Here is a 22,276-nt window from a genome sequence, read left to right as displayed (position 1 = left end):
ATAAAACGAGTTATCCGAAAGTGCGGGATGTTACAAATTTCGTCTCCATTCAAATAAGAAGAAAACACTAACTTCCAGGCAAAGTTCTTTAACTTTGATGGCGGTAATTTAGGCTTCAAAATTACCAATAGTGACGCACTAGATTTTTTAGATGGTTTATCGTATCTTGCTGACTAACCGGGGCCCCCTCGCATTCCATATTAGACACAAAATAATTAAAGTTGGGGATTGTTAGCGAACTTTGCCTGTGACCTGGTAACTCGATCCGTAGGTGGAACGTAATACCTACTAGTAGGAGGAACAACCCTTTTCTTCTTAGCTCCAGTCCTCCCAAACTCTAAGACTTCACTGTCGGATTTCGGAGACATAGAGATACCCTCTTCTTCATTTTTTCGGCATCAGATTGATATATTGTAAGAATATAATTCTCCTCACCTACTAGCTGTAATGCATCGAATTGGTTATCAACAACAATGGGAATATCTTGCACCTCTATACGTTTTCCCGGGGTTTTGGAAGACCTAGACAACGAAGAATTCTCCTCCTAAACATCTTTGGGATTGACATGTATGAGAGGATCATTTAGCGTATCTACTTGCTGACCTGCAACACCGTCAACGGCTGCAGAGGGGGTAGCTTTGTCCGTAACAACAGCTGTGTGGTTAATAGGGTTTTGGGAATCGTCTTTGTTGCTGGGGGAAACAACAGAGGCAGGCGTCTTTAGAGGAACTTTACGAGTCAGCTTATCTAAAGGATTTTTAGGATCAGCCCTTGCGTCAGTTATTTGGCCACAATTATCTTCATCCGGTACCTTTAAAACATTCTCCGATTCGCCTCGACGAAGATTGCGTGAAGGATGTCCCATCGACGAAAATTTCTTAGGGGGAGGGTTTGGCAGCCCTTGTTTCTTCCGACACGCCCCAACAATGTGTCCTAACAGCCCACAATAGGTACAATACATATAGTTGCCTTCATACTCAACCTTGTGCCACCAACCATCGTCCTTAGAAGTGCCTATAAAGATCGATTCCCGCAACTGCTGCGCCACGTTGACCTCAATACACACCCAATTTGACCTCAATACTCACCCTGCACCAATTCGTTCCGAAGAAGAAGCGTTGAAGTACGGGAGTGGAAGCTTCGGAAAACGCACCCAAACCGCGACTCTACTACTATCTTTACCAATTGAAAATTCCGGAGTCAGCGAAACAACCGAAACATACAATTCTTGATGTTATTGGAATTACGAGAAAGAGCCAATTTTGCATCTTGAACGAAGCCCATGTAGATAGTTATGTGGGGAGGGTCCAAGAAACCTATCGTAGGCTCCGAAGCCAAATTCCATTCCGTATTGATGTGCGAACGGATATCTTGCAAACTCGGAAGACCGGCCAAGAATTTCATGATTAAGGTATTGTCGACTTGACGATTCAACTGATCTACCACAATTGGCAAGAAGAAAACCGTCGGGGCTTGCTCGACAGAGGCTGTGGGACGAGGAGCAAGGGCAACGGGAGCTAGTCTTGGGGGTGAACTGATCCGTTTAGAGTTCAACATCACTGCAAAAGATGGATTAGCAGCAGATATAGTGTTAGAGAATATTATATTATAGAACTCTCCTAATATTAGGATTATAGTATGATTGAGTTACCTAGATTAGTTAGGATTTAGTTACCTAGTCAAACTCTATTACCTTGAAATATTTCTCTATATATATTCCATGTAATCAACCCATAATACAATGGGGGTTTCTATTATATTTCGTATTATTATTTCTCTCTTTCTCCTATTATATTCTTCCCATATGGTATCAGAGCACCAGGTTTAGGTTTTTTAACCTAGCCGCCTTTCTTCTCCATGGCGGTGACCACCCAATTTTCTCCCTCCCCCGATGGTGGTATTCCTAATATCTTTCTTTTTTCTATCTTTTTCATGAACACCACCCAATTATCTCCCTCCCCCGGTGGTGCATCTTCTCTACCTTTTTCTTCTTCTTCTTCTTCTTCTTCTTCTTCTTCTTCTTCTTCTTCTTCTTCTTCTTCTTCTTCTTCTTCTTCTTCTTCTTCTTCTTCTTCTTCTTCTTCTTCTTCTTCTTCTTCTTCTTCTTCTTCTTCTCCATGGCCTAAAACCTAGCCGCCGCTTCTCTTCTTCTCCATGGCCGGCGACCACTAAACCAATTTTCTTCCTCCCCGGTGGTGGTACTCTTCTCTCTATCATTCTTTTTCTATCTTTTCTGTGAACACCACCCGAATTTTCTCTCTCCCCCGGTGGTGTATCTTCTCTATTTTTTCCGTTCTTCTTCTTCCTCTTTTCTTCTCCATGGTCTAATACTTAGCCGCCGCCTCTTCTCTTCTCCATGGCTGGCGAAACCACCCAATCTTTTTCCCCCCTCTCTCATCTCTTCTCTCTATCTCGATAAAAAAAAAAGAACAAAAAAAAAAGAAGAAAACAATTTATTTTCTCTCCATGTTATTATTATTATTTTTTTTCCTATCATTTTGACAGATATTTTTACCAATGATTTTACTACTGCTGGATTTCGTGGGTTTTCTGTCCAGTGGGTTTTCTGTCAAGTCTTCACTTTTGGAGTATATTCGTTCCGACTGCGGGAGCATGTCAGCAAGTGATTGTCCAGTCTTCACGTTCGTCACGTTTCGACTGCGGGGGCGTGTTAGAGAATATTATATTATAGAACTCTCCTAATATTAGGATTATAGTATGATTGAGTTACCTAGATTAGTTAGGATTTAGTTACCTAGTCAAACTCTATTACCTTGCAATATTTCTCTATATATATTCCATGTAATCAACCCATAATACAATGGTGGTTTCTATTATATTTCGTATTATTATTTCTCTCTTTCTCCTATTATATTTTTCCCATATATAGGGGGTTGCTGCCCCAACGGAGGCGGAGGGGGGAGGTCTGGTGGCTGCATGCCGCCGGCAAATCTTGAAAGATGGCCGTAGGGTTTGGGGTGGAGACCGAATATTGCCCAAATGCCTAGTTGGTGACTATGTTTTTTTCTCAGATAATTAAATTACTATTGGAGACAGTAATTTAGCAGCCAAAACAGTAATATTAATTAAAATATTTTTTTAAGAAAACACAAAATTAAAAAAAAAAAAAAGTCAATTAATAGTTAAATTACTGTCTCTGACAATTAAATTACTGTTGGAGACAGTAATTTAGCAGCCAAGACAGTAGTATTAATTAAAATATATTTTTTTTAGAAAGAAAGTCTAACGCTGGAGATCCGGCGGTCAACGGCGATTGACCTACGGGAAAAAAACGTTTTCAAAAAAAAGGAAAAAAAAAAAGTCAACTCCGGAGACCGGCGGCTGACCGGCGGTCTTCGGTGGTGGCGGGTCAAAATTGGAATTATGGTCAAAACTGGTTAATTGATGACATCGAGCTAAATTGGGGTGTAAATCATGAAATATGAGTCGAATTGGGTTTCAAGGAATTGGGGTTAATTTTGGTATATATAAAAGAGTTTTTCTTATTTGCAAATAAGTTTGAATGAGCTGGAAATATTTGAAAGATAAAAAAGTAGGATGTCCCTTTTTTTAATTAAGTGCCCTTGTCAAGGGCCTCTTTGCCATTAACCCAATAATTAAAGGGGTTTACTATTCATAGTGCATTTTTTTTCAGTGCGAAATAATTCATTTGTTGAGAAACCTTTTAATATTTTTCCAAATTATCTCAACCTTCAAAATTTAAAACTTTCCATCTCGTCAATTTTTTCCAATAGTATCAGTTAGAACACAATAATTATCAATATGAATGAAACTGACTTCAATTCTTTAGGTAAAAAAAGTATTTCTTTTTTAACGAATTGTCAGTTTTTATGCATTTCGTGTTATATTGCTCGAAATGAAACACTACATTTCGTGCAACACGAATGCCTTTTTTTCAAAATGTTGTTTTATTTCGTGTAAATTTACACGAAATGCAAGCTAGCATTTCGTGTAATCTTACACGAAATCCCTTGTTTTTTAAAAGTTATTTAATACGATTTTTTTATGCTGGAACAGGAACTAGAATCTCACGATTATATCACTTATTTAAACGTCATTTTTTATTTTCCTTCTTTGAAATGTTTAGCTTCAAATGTCATATTTTGTATTGTAATCTAATTTTATTCCGTGCTATAATTTCAATAACAATCGTAATAAATTGTATTTTTGCGCTTGTTAATGTTTAACTTAAAATGTTGTATTTTGTATTGTAATGTAATTTTATTCCGTGTTCTAATTTCAATGACTATCGTAATAAATTTTATTTTCATTCTTTTTAATGTTTAACTTGAAATGTTGTATTTTTAATTTTAATGTAATTTTATTTCGTTTTTTAATTTTCAATAACAGTTGTAATAAATTGTATTTTCATTATTATTAACGCTTAACGTGAAGTGTTGTAATTTGTATTGTAATGAAATTTTATTTCGTGATGTCGTGTTTGATAAGGAGGCATTAATTGTATCATGTTTAACTTATGTTTTTTGGGTTTTTTTGCAAAAACGACCCTTGTGTTATCTCCAATGGTTGAAAAAGCACTCATGTTAAAATAATTTGCAAAACCCCCCTTTTAAAATTAATCAAAGGCAACAAGGTCCCTAACAGCTTATCGTGTGCGACTGAGAGTGTATTTTTTTATCCAAAAAGACAAAAATACCCTTTAAATTATAATTTCCAAAATTACAAATTCACCCCAAAATTCTCTATGCCCCAAAATGGAGTTTTCAAAATTTGCAATTCAATCCTTCCCATTTCCAAAAAGGCCATCTTCCCAAATCAAACGACAAATGTCACTCCAGCCGGCAACCATCATCACACCATCTTCGGTGTCTTCCTCACCGGAAAACATCATAGAAAGAGAACCACGGTCACCATTGTACTTGCCTCCACCACGTCCGCCTCCATAATCACCTCCCTCACGACGTCCATATCCACCACCATGCCGTCGGTGACCTATTAAATTGCTGGTTGACGGTAGCTCTCCAACGTGTGCGGCGGTGGATTCACCATTTGAGGAATTTGATAGAAAGTTGTTTGAGTTTGGGTTTGGGGGTGGGGTGGGGGTGGGGGTGAGGGGAGTTGTGGGTAGGGATGGCAATGGGTACGGGTTTGGCGGGTCTTGGACCCGGAACCGACCCGTCTGGGGCGGGTTTGGGTCAGCTAAATGGTTTTGGGTCGGGTAATGGGTTTAAGTTTCTAGAACCGGATGGTTCTGGGTCGGGTTACGGATCTTATTGGAACCGACCCAGAACCGACCCGTATATATATATATATATATATATATATATATATATATATATATATATATATATATATATATATATATATATATATATATATATATATATATATATATATATATATATATATATATATATATATTAATTTCGGATTTCATTTATTAAACTATCAATTTCCATTTTGTCTATTCTCGTTTACCTATTTTCACTGTTTTATTTTTCGAATCTCATTTCTCGTGAGTAATTTTGTCACTTGTCGACCACCACTAATTGTCTTGCATTTTGAATTTTACTTATTATCGAAGTTAAATATAATTAAGTGTAATTTTATTGTTCATGTTATGTCAATTGTAGAGATCTTTTAAAATATTGTATTTTAGTATTGAGATTATTTCGTAAAAATATACAAGCAAAATGTTATGAAAGTTCAAAAATATTAACCTTTTTGTATGTTAATGGGTCTAGCGGGTCAGAACCGTTTAGTTAGGGTCTGAGTTGGGGCGGGTCTGGGTCTAAGCTAAAGCGGGTTGGGGCGGGTCTTGGGTTTATATATTTTTCATGGGTCGTGTCTTGGGTTTAGACATACCCGACCCAGAACCGACCCGTTGTCATCCCTAGTCGCGGGTGGTGAGAGGAAGATGAAGCAACTGTATTATCCTTTCTCTCTCTATTTTTTTTTTCTTTTTGGATTTTGTTTTCAATTTTTTTACGGATGCAATTTTTTTTGGTTGAATATTTCTATTTTGTTTTATTTTGAATTAAGGGTAATTTTGTCATTTCATCTAAATCAAGAGGAAAAAAACGAAAAAAGATGCAGTGTGCTTAGTAAAATATAACATAAGGGGTTCTTGCTAACTTTTTAAACACAAGGGGTTTTTCAGCAATTAGAGATTACACAGGGGGTTATGTGCAATTAACTCAATGTTTTTTTACTGTTTAAAATTTACTATATTTCATGTATGATTGCTATTATGGTTATTCAAATCGTAATATTTACGATTCAAGCCATAAGATTCTATTCCATTTGAACTCATCTCAATTCAAATCGTTAAATAATATATATTTTAAGAATAAAACTAAAATTATGCTAAAATCTTAGGTTCAGACTACAAGCACTAGTTAAATACGACAATTACTCGTAGGATCATAATACGTTCACATTTTATCATGACTACTTTTCTCTTCTTTTAACTAGATTTTTGGCCCGTGCGATGCACGGGATTGGAGTAAAATTAACACAAAGTAAAGTTCAATTTAAACGACAAATTTGAGGTTTCAATTTGTGTTGATGCTTTGCTATATGTATTGATGATAATCCTCCCATCTATAAATTTTGTTGCCATACTTATTAATTGAACTTTATGTTTTTAATGTAATATGGGTGTATATTTATTTTATCTCAGTTAAGATAAGAGTCTGGCGAATCTTCTTCTTTATCATCTATCAATCAATAATGCATTAAATCTCAAGGAATGTCAATGAAATAGGACTCAACTTATATAAAAACGTTACCTCCATAAATATAATTAATACAATGGATAGTTAAATCCTAAAAGATATTTTAAACCCTAAAAGATACATTTTTTTTCTATATGTAAGATAGATAGAAATATAAATCTGTTACCATGATTTCTTGCTGATATTAAGGACGATGAAATCATCCAAAATTTTAAAAAAATTTGGATGATTCAAATTGAAAATGTAACACCCCGCATTTTCGGTAAAATATTATTATTTTATTTTACCACCCCTCTGTGCAAATCTATGAAATTAAGATTTAGAATAATTCTTGGATGATTAATAATTACGTGAAAATTAGGTGAGTCTGTGAAATATATGATTAGGTGAATTATGTGATTATGTTAAATATATGATTATGTGTGATTATGTGAAATATATGCTTATGTGAATTATGTGATTATGTGAATTATGTGATTACGTGAATTATGTGCTTAGGAAATATTTTGAGGTATTATGTCGAAATAAAATATATTTCATGAACTAGGATTTTATTATTGCATTTGAATTTAAGTTAGCATTTTATCATATTTATGCATGCACAAAATTTTAGAAAATAATTTTTCTCATGCATTTTAGGATTTTTTAATTCGTGGAGAAAATTAGAAAATCCTCCCCTCATCTTTTTCTTCAATTTTCGGACACTAATACACACACACACACACGTGATTTAAAAATTGCATGATAATTAGGAATAGGCATGCATTAGAATTGTTGTACTTTGAGCATTGAAAGAAATACCTAAGTCTAGTCCTCCTACTCACTAGCTAAGCATGTTTTTTCACTCCCACACTCAACTTTAAGCAAGACCAAAGGTCAATCTTCTTCTTCCTCTCCCCTTCAATTTTCGGCAGCCACAAAACCACCACCATAGCCACCACCTTCTCAAGCGTAAGCCACCCAAGAACCACCACCACACCTCTTTCGAAAAACTGCAAAATGACCCCCACAAAAAGATGTATTTCCCTTTTTTCTCCATTGGTTTTGAACTCTCCAAAAACTCTATAAATACATCCAATGTCCAAGATCAAAATACACTCTCAAACTCCAATCTCACTATCTATAAGTTTAAGGTCTCCTTCTATTTCAACAAAAGGAGAATTTTCGGCCAATCTTAGGAGTAAGCTTCTTCTTCCTCTTCTTCTTCTTTCTTCTTTTTTTTCGAAAGAGCTAAGCTCTTCTTCATCCAAGTTCTTCGTGTTCTTCTTCTTCTTTTCTTAATGTATACTCTAAACTCTTTATCGCTTCTTATATTAGAGAGAAAAGAGCTAACAAATCCTTCCCCGAAAGAGTAGAGGTGAGAATTCTTGAATTCTTGCTCAAACATGCAACACCACTAGTATTTTCGGTTTTTTTATCTGATTTATTTGTGGATTCATGCATATTATGTGATTATATGGCTTAGATGATGATTGCATGTTAGTATTTTGAAAAGATAACTTTATTCTTAAAGTTTTATGTTTTTTCGAAAATTTGGGGAAAATTGCATAAATTGCTTATTTGGCTTAATTAGTAGCTTGCATGTGTTAATCTAGTGTTTGATTGTTGATTTGTGAAAAGAAATTGATTTTTGGCTTAACTACGAGTTTTTTGATAATTTGGGGAAAATTGCTTAAATTGCTTAGCTTGCATGTGTTAATCTAGTGTTTGATTGTTGATTTGTGAAAAGAAATTGATTTTTGGTTTAGCTATGAAACTTTCAAATTTTTTGGGGTGAAAATGCATAAATTGCTTCTTTGGTTTATTTTGTATATTGCATGTGTTAATCTAGTGTCTAATTGTTGTTTTAAGGCCTTGCATGTTAAGATCTGGTGATTGATTGTTGATCTAAGATCTTGCATGTTAAGATTTAGTGATTGATTGTTGATCTAAGATCTTGCATGTTAAGATCTAGTGATTGATGGTTGATCTAAAGTCTTGCATATTAAGATCTAGTGTTTTCTACGAAGAATGATGAAAGAACTAAGAATTTGGGCTAACCTGATTTAAAATACTCTTGCATGTGTAGATCTAATGGAAGTACTTGAATAAAATGTAAAGATGAAAGTCTTGAACTTTCTCCTTGTTGAATGTTAGATTTAATGAACTTTTGATTATAGATTGTCTTTGCATGTTAAGATTTCGGTTATTTCTTGTATTTGATTATGGATTATATTTTGATGACTAAATGACTATGTGAAACTTTAATTGTGTTTTGCTACGTGCTCTTGCTTGTTTATGTGTTGATCATTGGGTGTGAGGATGAGAAAAGGGTAAGTAGATGGGTGCATGTGTGTGTGCATAAGTGTCATGCTCTTTTAAAGGTAAGAATATGTTGGAAAGTCTTTCGAGGTTACGGTAAATAACCAGGGTACGACGAGTCCGTACCGTAGGGCCTAGGGGTGGTTTGATTCCACGTTGATAGACGAATTCATAAAATATGAGGTTATTTATCGGGAACTTAGATTGATTCTCCCAAAGGGATTCCCAATGATTTTTCATATCATGCACGTCTCATTATGGTGTTGAAGATATAGATGGGAAAATCTCACTCTATGGTCTTGGGATCGTAGGGTTATAAAGGTGGGAGATTCTCATTCTATAATCTTCAATACGTGTCATAGCATAGGGTTATAAAGGTGGGATATTCTCACTCTATGGTCTTTGGATCATAGGGTTATAAAAGTGGGAATTTATCTCACTCTATGCGGGTGACAATTATGTGACGAAGAACTCCGACGAAAAAGGGAAGTATATGATTGCTTTAAATTGTGTTGCATATATATGTATAATAAATATATATGTATATATATATATATATATATGTATGATCTATGTGTTATGTGTATTCGATAATACTTCAAGATTCTCATTGAGTCCTCAAAGGCTCATATAGGTGTTATATGTTTGTAGGTATACCCGATTTGGAGCTGAGGAGTGAAGTTGGGAATCGAGCTTGAGAATCGGGAAGAGCTCGTATGGAGGGGTTGTGGATTGTGTGGGCTCTTAACCTAGTTATGTGGTTTTATTTGTATAATATGCTTGTAAAAACTTTTGATACGGTTTTAGGTATTTTCTACCGTTCACTTCCTCCAATCGGTGGAAATTATTAAAAGACAATATGTGTAATAATAGTAATTATGATTACCCTCTTTTGGATATTTAGTCGGTAATCCGTAGTATTTGTAAACGAAAGTGAATTTTACCAACTATATGCATGCACGCTTTTCGGCTAGTAACTTCTTCGTGTCTTGTCTCGATGTTTGAAAATCGTTTTCATATAGGTGCTCCGCTTAGAAAGTCATAATATTTTGGGAGTCTCTGCATCTTTATGTTCTTATCATTTTGATAGTTCTTTTGCATGTATTGGGTAAGTATTCAATTAGTTATGATTTATTTCTCACTACTGCACCAAAACTGGGTCAGTCTAGTGTTTTCTGTTATGACTGGAGTTTTACTCACTCAAATGCCTTGTTTCTACTTGGAAAAATATTTTAAACTTATTTTTCTGCCTTGGGATAAAACTAGGTAGTTTTTGGGTCAGTGAGGAATATATTATGAAATTTCAAAACTCCCTCCATGTTCTGGATTTTAAATTGCGTGTCTGTGCCATTTTATTTATTTCTCCCAAATGGTCAGGTATATTTCAAAACTTCTTTAACTGAGTGATTTTAACCCATGTTAGGTGGTATTGTATTATTTTGGAGTCATTTTCATGAGTGGTTTAAGAGAAAATAATTTTTAAAGTTTCTGCATTGAATTTGTCTGAATTTTCATTAAGTTCATCATACCTAGTTATTTTCTAGTCTTGCATGTAGTATGTATTTGTGTTAATTGATTGCTTAGGGTTTAGTATAGGGTGACCTCTCTCCCTCTGATTTAAAAAGAATTTTTTTACGTGAATTTATATCCACAATAATAAGATTAATCGAGAGAGGGGTGTCACAGAAAATTTGTTGATTTACCATGATAGTAAAATGTATAAGCCATTTTTCAAAAATCAATAATTTCTCGCCTTCCGACACTCCTCCTAATCACGTTATTAATTGAATCAAAACCTTCCTCAGCTTGACCATCGCTCTCGCGCGACGAGTGCCAAAAAACAGGACCCGACGCGCCTCCACGCGCCCGAAAAACACCTCCCGAAGCTGCCTCACGCGCTCCCACGCGCGCCCCCAAAGTGCTGCCACGCGCAGCAGCCCCAACTCCATCACATGCGCGCGCGTCGCCCTCGGCCGGCGCGCCGGACGCGCGCGCGCGTCGCCCCAGCAGGGCCCCGTGCACGCGCCTCTCTCTCACTGTCCAGTCAGCTCACGCGTGCGCGTGCCTCGGGAAGCGTGCCTGACGCGCGCGTCAGCTCAGCAAACTCTCCCTCTCTCTTCCTCTCTCTCCTGTCCTCGGTTGACACGTAAGCCACCGCGCCAGCTACCCTACCCGAGCCGCCAACGGCATTGGCTCCCTCGAAGCGCGCGCGCTCTCCCAATCCTGGGCAATTGGCTGTGCGGCTCAAGCCGTCCAAGCCACCACCAAACCTACTCATTCCCTCGATCCGTGCACCGCCAGATCCGATTTCTACACCCGATCTTACAATCCTCTCGCGTTCCATACCCACCGTCCCAAACGTTTTCTCGCCTCCTTCAACTGGATCTCAAAGTTTAATTCGCAAGGATTTCGACTTACCCGGGTTCGACATGGAAAATATTTTTCCCCGAACAAATAATCAAGAAACAAAAAAATTCTACTCTACCGCAAAAGAATAAAAGAATAGGAGCACAGAAGAAGATTAAATGTTACAGATACTCACCCACATTTATTCTTCACAAGGATTGGAATTTATTCTCCCCAACGCAATAGGATTCTGTATATTTGGCCCTGATATATTATTTAACAACCTTAAATATATATCTTGTTGCCAAATAAATAAAAAAATAAAAAAAAAAAGAGAAAGAAGAACAACGGGCTCAAAGCAAATTAATTACAATTACGATCCGGTGAATCACGTCACTTAAAACCCTCGACACGATCCGGCACACCTTCGACAAGTCTCCCATCTCGACTCGAGAGTTGGGGGGCTTAATGATATACCTAATTGGGCCGACCCAATGGGCCCTCTAATTTGTCTAAAAAGTGGGCCCAATACACAAAAGCCCATTCACCTTCAAAATAAGGTTTGGGCCCAATTAAGTAAGCCCAATCCACTCAACGACATATAAATAGATGTTTTACTCATTTATTAAGGTATGTTCTATTATTCTCAAGCAAGCTAGAATTTTATTCTCTCTATAATCTCCAAGATCCGTATATTTGACTTGAGCGTCGGAGGGGTTTCCGCCGGATCAACCCCCGGCTTAGTTCACGTGTGTTTATTTCGCAGGGACCTCAGGATCATCAAGTTGTCAAGCTACTGATCCACTTTGCTCTCCCAGCTCATTTTCTACACTACCCTAGGTGATCTAAGTAATTAGCATCATCAGTCTAGTTGATTGATTTTCGAATATGTTATATGAAATTTGTGACTATGTGATATTATTAACGCTTTTATTATTGTCTATGATCGATTAGACTAGTCTCGTATATTAAGTATGAGTTACTTAGTAAGAGGAATATTATTATACATATTATTATTTGCGTAAGCCATACTAATTCCTTAGAATCTTGTTATTGCATGGACACGTATTGATTACGTGCTATATATTTATATAAATCAATTATGTTGGACATGAATTAATGTATGCCATGAAATAATATCCAAACTTGATGTTATTATATACTCGTGTGTATACTATGTATATGTTGATAAAGTATGCTTGATCTATTGTTTCTTTCTATGATCAACTAATATGAAAGTCGTGCTCACATGTCAAATATTATGTTTATTATAATATTGATGTACATATGTTTTATATATGAATTATACTACAGTGCAATTAAAAGCATGATTGAAATGAAATTGAAAGAAAGAGATGCTCAATTCATGAGAGCACATGAGTAGTTCTTGTCTCAAGAACATAAGAGAATCGAATCGTTGGTTCGATTTGATTTTTTCGATATCACATTTGCAAGATGATAATCTACAATGTGAATGGAGGAGACCGGATTTTGATTTTTCAAACATCCGAAATAGTTGTAAACAACAATGGATGTTTTGGTGAAAGAAAATTCGAGCAGTTTACTTAAGAGCTCGTTTTATAGAATTTCGTTGGATTTGGCTGAATTTTGAACGGCATGTTTAGGACATACAATCCTAAACTATGAACGATTAAGATTAGAATTTGTATATTCTAACTGTAATATTAAATAGTGGAGATCAACCACCATTTGGAGAGATTAATATTCTCTTGTTTATTGACAAGATTTAAGTATCTTGACGAGTTTTCTATTTTTGAGGAAAAGAAAGAAATCTTATTATCTTATTTGTTGACAAGATTTAAGTATATTGAGAAATTTCCTCTTTTTGTGCTTTCTTGAGAGAAAGAAATACATTTTTTGTAATTAAATCATATTGGTGATCCAATATATTTCTCTAACTAAAGAAGATTGTGTATCCTTATTAATGAAATAAAAATAAGGAGTTCAAAGCATTTAAATGCTATGTGAATGAAAGTTGGAAAATGCCAACTTTGACAAATGAATTAAAAAATGAGTGTTGAAACTCTTGGAAAAAGTTTATGGATACCATATTGATAAATTCTAGAATACATACTCTAGAATTTGTGAGGGAAATTAGATATCCCGAGCTAACCACATTAATATTTAAAAATGTCGGGGTCTTTAGGCCCTAACCACATAAATTAGATATCACGAGCTAACCACATTAATATTTAGAAATGTGGGGGTCTTTAGGCCCTAAACACATTAATATTTAGAAATGTGGGGGTGTTTAGGCCAAGGTACAAAAGTACATAAGTTAATATAAGGCATAGTATAGTCAAGTGGATAAATATTGAATATATAAATAATGACTGTGCACGAGATAGTCACTTTTCTTGTAAAATAAGAAAATAAATAAGTTCTAAATAAGAGATCTTATAAATATGTGTGAGTGGTAAATCATCAAAGTGATGATCATCCAAGATACAACAAGATGGCAAAGAAAATCAATATGTTTGATTTTGATTTGATTTTATAACTTATGAGTTATAAAATGAACAAAGGACAATTATTGAAATATTGTCTACATTGGAAGAATGTACATGGAAGTTAGTTTGTCTTCTTATTGGGCTAAATACCTACACGCAAGTGCACATATCGCAAATATGTAGTAATAGTGGACTTGTGAGAGTCGGATGTCGATCCCATAGGGAATGCTCAAATTACCTAATCCTAAATACCAAATTTTAACAATTATGATTTGATCCAAGCCTACGCAAGGTTGTCAAAATTAATCAACTAAATAATTAATCTAATTATAAAAACAAATAAACACGAAAGAATATCAATAAAAATGGATCTAGGATTTCATCTTCCCCCTATGCGATAATTCTTCACCCAATTAAACCTCTATCATGCAAGTTATGATTATTGTTTATTAACCCGAGACACTAAATTACTCATAACCCGATGTCGCGTGTATTATAAGTCTATTATTCGTAAACGGTTCACTATATGTCTATGCAAACCAATTGTGAATAAAACATTAAATAACAAGTCTCGTAAACGGCTACCTTAGGTATTATATGTATGCTACGATAATACATGCAATTAACACTCTCATCCGGTGAAAACTACTCGAAGGCTCTTCTATCCCTGTACTAATTATTAAAATATGTCGATTCAATTCTAACAATAACACATAGCAACATAAATTAGCTAGGTTCATGCACTAAATATGATCAGATAGAAGACATAATCATGGAATTTAAACTAGCATAATATTAGAAAAATGATCGAATTACCTCATAGGATTCTAATAAAATCCTAGATTAAAAACTTAGCAACTCATGTTCTCTACGAAAAACATAATAAAACTACGAAAATCCATAAAAGTAGAAAAGAAAAGTAAAAGAAGAACTATGATGAAGATTCGTCAAATCTACGTCTTCAATTCTCCGTTCTCTTACTCCTCTTGCTCTAAGATTGTGTAAAAAGTCCTGTAATTCGTGCTTGGTTTTTGCCCTTAAATAGATGTCCCAACTTGGTAGAAGATTTGGGTTTCCTTGTGTGATTAAAAATCCAAAATTGCTTCTAGCGTGTTTTCACACAGCCGCGCAAGAATCAGTACAATTCTCACACGTCTACCTCAAATCCCGAAGCTTTCAGCCTCCGATTGTTTTCTTCCGTTTTTGCCCGTTTTTGACCTTTTTTTCACTCGTTTCCTCCTTGAAACTCCCGAATCTTCAAGTTGTACCTAAAATACAACAAATCAATAATTAAGCACCATAAAATCAATAAAAGTATACAAAAAATCCTCGTAAGAATGTATATATTGAGTGTAAATTGTACACTCAACACTTCTTCCAAGTAGTAAACCATTAAGGTTTAGATGGACTATTCAAAAGAAGGATTAAGGGTGGTCATATAAAGCTAAATTAGTAGCCATGGATTTTTTTATTATTATTTAATTGATAACAAGATATTGGAATCCGTTATGTCTTTCTAATGTTATATTTTGTGTTATCAAAGAATTCTCGTAATAACGAGTGTGACCAACGTGTTTATATTAAAAGCACATGGAAGTATATGTCAATAGACGACATTATAATAATGAGATAGTGATCATCATATTATTTTGAACGTTGATAAAATATTGAAAAAAATAAAAATTAAATGTTTGATGTGAAAGACGAGAGTCTAGACGATGTAATCTTATAGATTGAATTCACTAAGACAAAGATAGTCTTATTGAAAGTCTCATGTTGAGACACTACTAGAAAATTGATCTAGTTGTCTAAAGACCAAGTCTTTATTTTGCCAAAAATAATGATGAACAATGGTTCAATTACAAATAATTTTGGATAGTTTGGCAGTATACTTTTTTCATATGTAATCCCAGAATAAATAGACATTCAATGATATTATAAGGGTTCTTAGGTAATCTAAGTATCGCATTTAAATGGATTAGACTAAAGAAAATATCCAATTGTATTAGGAAAGTACATTGGATATATGAGTCCACTAAGATTATGTATCTTGGAAATCCTCAAAGAAAAAATGAATATCTCGATTCATGGTGGAATTATAGCTTTGGATAAAGTTAGAAAAAAAGTTGAATAAACTTCATAAAACTATTGGAGGATGTTCTGTGTTGGACTAAGTCGGTGCCTGCAATTATAAATAATTTAATAGCCAATCGGTTACGATAACGGCACAAATGACATGTATAATGGCAAGTATCGACACACTCGTCGTACACATAAGACCATTAGGCAATTGATTTCAAAATAAATAATTAACATTGATTATGCAAATCAATGGTTAATAGCGGATCCGCAATTAAAAGTCAACTAAAATATCAAATATATTGCATGTCTAATGGAGTGAGATTAAAACCCACAAATTAAGAATTTTTATAGTGGTAACCCAACCATGATGACTGGAGATCCCAAGAACTGGTTCAAAAGGGACAACTAAGCTATGCAAATTCAGTGATGCACTAAAGAGTATACATCAATGTTTTGAAAACCGGACCGGCCGGCCGGTACGACCGGTTCAACCGCGAACCGCCGCCATGTCCGGTCCGGTAAGATGTAAAAACCCAAAATGCTCAAAAAACCGGGTCAACCACCAAAAATCCGGTTCAACCGGTAAGAACCGGGTAACCCGACGACCAACCCAAAAACCGGTTTTTAGCTCACAAAATTTTTTATCGTCGGATCTACGTCGTGGGTTATTGAATCTTGTCGGAAATGGTTGCTGGTACACGGATCTAGGTAGTATGTGATCCAATCCAAGTAGTAGCTGCCATAGCTATCCACCAAAGAAAAGAAAACGAAGAAGGTGAAAGTGAAAATGATGAAAAAAATGAAAAAATAAGTGGAGAAATAAAGTTTTATATTTGGGTGGAAATGGGAAGAATAAAGAATAAACAAGGACGAAGAGAAGAAAAGAAGGAAGGAAGAAGAGAAGGGGATAGGGATTGGGGAGTGTGGTCTGTGCGTGAAAAGAGGAGGAAGAAAGAAGAAATAAGAAAGAGAGGAGAGAGAGAGAAGAGTCAGAAGAAAATTAATGATTTTTAGTTATTTTTTCTATAAAGTGATGAAATGGAATAAAATATAAAATTATATAATATATTATATTTGAGATATTAAATAAATAAAATAATTATATGTAAAAAAATGTAAGAAATTTGGTTGGACCCCGGTTGAATCGGCCCAACCGTGACCCGGTAGCTTGACCGAGTCGATGTCCGGTCCGATTTTCAAAACATTGGTATATATTCCTATAGAATTATATATTTCCAACTCATTCCCGCGATAGACATTTAGTGTTGCCTGCAGAGAGGGTAAAGATTAAGCGAAAGCTTTTAGTGATTCCAAAACCTTGACAAAATGTGAGGTATTGGCAAGATACCTTTAATATGAGATCACCTATCTAAGTGTAGAAGTGTGGGCCGCTTCAAAATGACAAACACTTATGAATCCAAGATGTGCTCCGGGGCCAAAATGGACGCAACCATGAGAACTGATGAAATGTGGGAAAACTATTGTGTGGATATCATTGTCTTTTCTAATGGAATTCGATTTTGGTATGAGCTTCGAGCTAAGCATTATACCTTTTCTAATGGAATTCGATTTTTTTTTCTATTATTGATTTATATATATGTATTTATTTTATATATTTATTTATTTATTTTAATTTCTTTTAATTTTTTTTATTTTAATTTTCATTTTAATATTAATTTTGATTTTGATTTTGATTTTCAATTTATTTTCTTATGGAATTAGATTGTGCTAAGCATTTTTACTTTCCGTTTGGCATTAGCTTCGAGCTACGCATTCTTACTTTCCTTTTGCCATTAGCTTCGAGCAAAGCATCACTTTTCCTATTGGCATTAGCTTTGAGCTAAGCATTGGCCTTCTCCTTAGCTTGTGCTAAGCATTATTACTTTCGTTTAGGCATTAGCTTCGAGCTAAGCGTTATACCTTTTCTAATGCAATTAGCTTTTCTTATTATTATTATTTATTTATATATTTATCTATTTTATATATTGATTTTATTTTAATTTTAATTTTTATTTTTATTTTGATTTTGATTTTTATTTTTATTTTTATTTTATTTAGATTGTGCTAAGCATTCGTACTTTCCGTTTGGAAATTGCTTCGAGCTAAGCAATCTTACTTTCCTTTTGCCATTAGCTTCGAGCTAAGCATTATTACTTTCCTCTTGGCATTAGTCCGAGCTAAGCATTCTACCTCTCCATACGAAATTAGCTTGTGCTAAGCAATCTCATTTCCTTTTCGCATTTGCTTTGATTGAGCTAAGCATTCTTATTTTTATTTTGGCATTAGGTTCGTCTTAAGCAATATTTCTATCCTTTTGGCATTAGGTTTGAGCTAAGTATTACTCCTCTTCTTATCGAATTAGCTTGTGCTAAGCATTCTTACTTTCCTTTTGGCATTAGCTTCGAGCTAAGCATTATTCCTCTCCTTATGGAATTTTCTTGTGCTATGGATTTTTACTTTTGCTTTTGACATTAGCTTCGAGCTAAGCATGATTTCTTTCCTTTGGGCATGAGCTTCAAGCTAAGCATTGTTCCTCTCCACACATTATTCCTGTTCTTAAGGAATTAGTGCATTCCTACTTTCCGTTTGACATTAGCTTTTCGATAAGGATTCTTACTTTCGTTTTGGTATTAGCTTCGAGCTAAGTATTACTCCTCTCTTTATGGAATTTGCTTGTGCTAAGCATTCTTAATTTTCCTTTAGCTATAGCTTCGAGCTAAACATTATTCGTCTTCTTATGGAATTTGCTTGTTCTAAGCATTCTTACTTTCCTTTTGGCATTAGCTTCGAGCTTAGTATTCTTACATTCCACTTAGCATTGGCTTCGAGCTAAGCATTATCCCGCTCCTTATGGAATTAACTTGTTCTAAGAATTGTTACTTTCCTTTTGGCATTGGCTTCGAGCTAAGCATTCTTACTTTCCTTTTGGCATTAGCTTCGAGCTAAGTCTTGTTCCTCTCTGATGATGCTAGAAATAGATCACCTTAAATAAATGAGGTAGGATGAGCCGGAAGAGCAGAGTGGATCACTGGCTCACGAGCTTGATGGCCTTGAGATACCTGCGATCATAAAACACATGAACTAAGCCGGGGGTTGATCCGGCGGAAACCCCTCCGACGCTCAAGTCAGACGTGCGGATAGTGGAAATAGTCCAGAGAATACACATTGTAGTATTACTCAATTAATAGGACGTATCTTAAGGAATGATTTCAAACCATTATTTATAGCTTAGTTGAGATTGTTGGGCCCAAACCTTATTTGAAGGTGACTGGACCTCGGTGATAGTGGTCTTAAATTTTGGGCTTGTGGCCTAGGTAAATAAATTGTAAGCCCATTGGGTGGGCCCAATTAGTCATATCATTAAGTCCCCCACTCTCGAGTCGATGTGGGGGCCATGTTGAAATGGGTGACAGATCGTGTCTTGAGTAAAAATTGTAGTAATCGATGGTGTCCAAAAACGCGTTGGAGCATGTGTCGGAGGGGCGTGAAGGCGCGTTGGCGCGTAGCGCGACCAAGTTGCCTTTATGTAAGTTACTTGAGTCGTCGGTGTTGTCCCACGATGATGTGGTAGCGCGGATCGAGTTATCTACTCGTGGGAGTTGTTATTTATTGACGTTGTCAATGGTTTGACGCGTTGCTTGTATGTGTTTACATATAGCCTTATGTGGGATGTACTTGATGAGTGGATCAGGCTCTCAAGATTTTCTCGATGGGGATCGTGCCCATTGTTAGACCTCGTGGGTCGTAAGTATCTTAGGACCGTGACCACGTTTTAATGAAGGACCCGTCAAAAACAAGTAGACACATTTGAGTAATCAAGCTGGCCAGGCTATATAGATTCCCATAATATGTCTAAGTGTTTCTAGGGTTGTAATCGTGCTAACTTGAGCTTGCAATTATGTAGTGAATCGCGTGCGAGTTGTCTCCTCGTGGGAGTTGTCTCGCAGCGATGTTGTTGGAGCGTTGGATAACGCGCGACTGAGGAGTGTGTGGATTGAGGTTGTTCTGAGCGAGTTGCACTATCGAGCGAGTTGGCTCCTCGTGGGAATTGTCTCGATGCGGGTTGTATTACCGAGCGATTTGGCTCCTCGTGGGAGTTGTCTCGCTGCGGGTTTGAAGTACCGAGCGAGTTGGCTCCTCATAGGTGTTGTCTCACTGCGGGTTGTAGTACCGAACGAGTTGGCTCCTCGTGGGAGTTGCCTCGCAACGGGTTGTAGGACAGAGCGAGTGGTCTCCTCATGGGAGTTATCTCGCTGTGGGTTCGTAGACCCGAGGGAGTTGGCTCCTCGTGGGAGTTGCCTCGCAACGGGTTATAGGACCGAGCGAGTTATCTCCTCGTGGGAGTTGTCTCGCTGCGGGTTCATAGTACCGAGGGAGTTGGCTCCTCGTGGGAGTTGTCTCGCAACGGGTTGTAGGACCGAGCGAGTTGGCTCCTCGTGAGAGTTGTCTCGCAACGGGTTGTAGGACCGAGCGAGTTTGCTCCTCGTGGGAGTCGTCTCGCAACGGGTTGTAGGACCGAGCGAGTTGGCTCCTCGTGGGAGTTGTCTCGCTACGGGTTCGTAGTTCCGAGCGAGTTGTCTCCTCTTGGGAGTTGTCTTGAAAACCCCCCACTCTCGATTCGATGAGGGAGACAAGTCGAAAAGGGTACCGAATCGTGTCGAGAGTAGGTCCGTGTTGTAGTATTCCATTAATTGTTGGTGTGGCATAGAGAAATAATAATTTTTATTTGAGAGAGCACACGATTTGGTAGAGCGCGTTGAAATTCTCGCGTGATTGGGTGAAGCGAGGTGAAATCGGCAGGGGATTTGGTGGAGCGTGTTGAAACTCGCGAGCAATTTGGTGAAGCGCGTCAAAATATACGGGCGATTTGGTGAGTGGAGGGGAGGCGCGCGCGAATTAATGTGGTATGCGAAGGCGCGCGCGCGATTTGATGAGGTATAGGGGGGCGCGGTCGGTGTGATAGGAGCTGACGCAAAGTGACGAAAAGGAGGGCATGATGTGATGGGTGGTGCAGCTTTGGTAGGTGGCACCTGCTGCCCACTTTAATTAATTATTATTATTATTATTATTATTTTGAAGTGAGCGTCCATCCATGCAGCCGCGCGATTGGCGCGTGTATGCCACGCGCGTGTGCATTGCACGCGATTTTAACTTTTTCCCACAGACGGCGCCAAAATGATGATGCTAGAAATAGATCACCTTAAATAAATGAGGTTGGATGAGCTGGAAGAGCAGAGTAGATCACTGGCTCACGAGCTCGATGACCTTGAGATACATGCGATTATAGAACACATGAACTAAGCCGGGGGTTGATACGGCGGAAACCCCTCCGACGCTCAAGTCAGACGTGCGGATAGGGAAACAGTCCAGAGAATACATGTTGCAGTATTGCTCAATTAATAGGACATACCTTAATGAATGAGTTCAAACCTTTATTTATAGCTCAGTTGAGATTGTTAGGCCCAAACTTTATTTGAAGGTGATTAAACCTCGGTGATAGTAGTCTTTAATATTGGGCTCGTGGCCTAGTAGGTAAATAAATTGTAAGCCAATTGGGTGGGCCAAATTAGGCATATCACTCTCCTTATGGAATTAGCTTGTGCTAAGCATTTTTACTTTGATTTTGGCATGAGCTTCGAACTAAGCATTATACCATTTCCATCGAATTATCCTTTTTTTTAATTGATTATTTATATATTTATTTATTTTATGTATTTATTTATTAATTTTAATTTTTTTTAATATTTTTTTGTTTTAACTTTTCTTTCAATTCTTATTTTTATTTTTATTTTTATTCTAATTTTAATTTTATTTTCTTATAGAATTAGATTGTGCTAACCATTCTTACTTTCAGTTTGGTATTTGCTTCGAGCTAAGTATTCTTACTTTCCTTTTGTCATTAGGTTCGCGCTAAGCATTATTACTTTCCTCTTGGCATTAGCTTTGACCTAAGAATTGTTCATCTCCTTATGGAATTAGCTTGTGCTAATCATTCTTACTTTCATTTTGACATTCGCTTCAAGCTAAGCATTATATCTTTTCTTATGGAATTATCTTCTTATAATTATTTATTTATATGTTTATTGATTATATATTTTTATTTTTATTTTATTTTAATTTAGTTTAATTTATTTTAATTTTCATTTTAAATATATTTTTTATTTTTATTTTAATTTTAATTTTAATTTCAATTTAAATTATAATTTTTTATTATATTTTATGTTCGTATGGAATTAGATTGTGCTAAGCATTTTTACTGTCCGCTTGGCATTAGCTTCGAGCTAAGCATTCTTACTTTCCTTTTGCCATTAGCTACGAGCTAAGCATTATTACTTTCCTAGTGACGTTAGCTTTGGG

The sequence above is a fragment of the Erythranthe guttata genome, chromosome 8 (assembly GCF_056151865.1).
Source record: "Erythranthe guttata isolate IM_541 chromosome 8, IM_541, whole genome shotgun sequence".
In the NCBI taxonomy this organism is placed as follows: Eukaryota; Viridiplantae; Streptophyta; class Magnoliopsida; order Lamiales; family Phrymaceae; genus Erythranthe; species Erythranthe guttata.
This window is presented reverse-complemented; position numbering follows the sequence as displayed.